Source organism: Ambystoma mexicanum, chromosome 4q (assembly GCF_040938575.1).
Source record: "Ambystoma mexicanum isolate Mex_15411 chromosome 4q, UKY_AmexF1_1, whole genome shotgun sequence".
NCBI classification, from domain to species: domain Eukaryota; kingdom Metazoa; phylum Chordata; class Amphibia; order Caudata; family Ambystomatidae; genus Ambystoma; species Ambystoma mexicanum.
In genome coordinates, this window is record NC_090928.1 from 271,585,419 (window position 1) to 271,587,279 (window position 1,861).

The following is a 1,861-nucleotide window of genomic DNA, read 5'->3' on the forward strand; positions in this document are numbered from 1 at the left end:
TTTATTCTTATGAGCCTGGCGCCATAGGCGCCAGGACTGTAGCCAAAGAGCCCCTAACTGGGGTTTTTGGGCATGTTTCAAGTGGCATGATGCCTGCTTCCGGGGTTGCTGGGCCTGGTCTGGCTTTCCGGGGGCAGGCATCGTGACATTAACTGCTCTTTCCCTTCAACGCAATCTGAAAGCTGATGTGCCTTCAAGAAACTGTTCCAAGAGGGTACCTGGCTCGGAGACCTCTTCCCGAGCTATGAGGGACCATTGTGCACCAGCTGACCTTTGCCAAGGCTCCCTGGAAGTCAGTCCTTGAAAATCTGCTGACCAGAGACGGGGACCGCCGAGGACCTTCGAAGCGCAGCACATAGACTTCGAGGCCATTGAAGTCCATCATCATCCACCAGGGTTCGGAGTATCGCTGTAACCGCTGGAGGCCTGTCGAAGCCATGTTGCCCAGAAGTGGGGACAGCTTGATGCCATGCCGCCGATGACCGGAGCAGCAATGCTCCATTGCCTAAGAACACTTTGAATCAAGGAGTCCCTTGCTCATCACCGTCGACCGCTTTGTCCCACCAGAGAAAGTCAAGGTCGCAGCCTAACCAAGGAGAATCTGCTGGTGGGTTTCCCGCCACCCGAAGTCCACAAAGAGGCCGAAGACCCAACGCCCTTGCTGGGCCTACGGTCTTCATTGACTCTTTGCAGCAACAAACTATCATCATTGAGGTACCGCATACCTCCTCTTTGCAGGACGTCCATGACCGATCGTTGATTACCACCGCCAGGACCAAAGCTGCTGCCTCGATGCCATTGTTCACCCTTTTCTTTGAGGGATCTCGACGATCCTGTGGAAACAGAGAAATTGATATGAGGCCGGGAAGCCCAAAAGGAAACACACCAACACAGATTACAAAGGACATACAAAGCGCTTTATTTCAAAGTTACAAAGTTACCAAAGTCAATTGACACGCGAATAGCTATTCGGCCCTCTGACTAACACGCAAACCTTCAACGTTAGGTTCGCACTGAAAGTGGGAGAGACCGATCATCGGGATGCTTGGGTTTTTATACATTTTGTACTGCATTGGCCAGCCCTCTTGCAAGTTAACCATTTCTGGAACCATGGCTAGGGTTCGTAGCCAGGTCGAACACACAATTTCCATATATTAGATCAGTTCCGCTGATACGGTTACATATTTACACATAGGTTAAAGAGAGGACAGGGTCTTAGTTCATGACCCTACCAAGTAGCCTGCAGACATTTTATTCATTCACGTGTGCGGAGGTCACCATCGCCGAAGTCTTACTCGAAATGTCATTCGGCCTCCATTTTGTGATTCAGGGTGACTTCCACACTGCAAGAGTACCTAAAATGGCGGCTAGATCCAAGATGGCGGCTTACACGATACTTTAAGGTCAAGACCTTGCCGCGGAACCTATGTACATAGTATTCTTTAGACAGCTTGGCGTAGGCCAACATACATTTAAACAATGCGATTGGGGTCACAATATTATATCGATTTCCACAGACCCTCCTTTTGGCCTATGCCAAGTGCTAAAACATTATTTCCTAATACTTTTGAAAATACTTGAAGGCATTAGCATCCATAGGTTCCGCATCATTGTCTGAAATGTCAATAGCCATAAAGTTGTTCATAAGAACTTCTTGCAACATGAATTCTTTAGATGCTGTCTTCGAGGTGTATATTCTACGCCCTATTGCGCTCATAACTTGGGCACAACATCCCCCTATCATTCCGCATATACTCGGGAGGCATTGAAAACAGCAGCAAAGGAATAACAGAGTCCCTAAAATACCTAAAATAACAAAAAGCACCTTCCACCCCCAAGATCGTAGAGAATCCCAAAACCA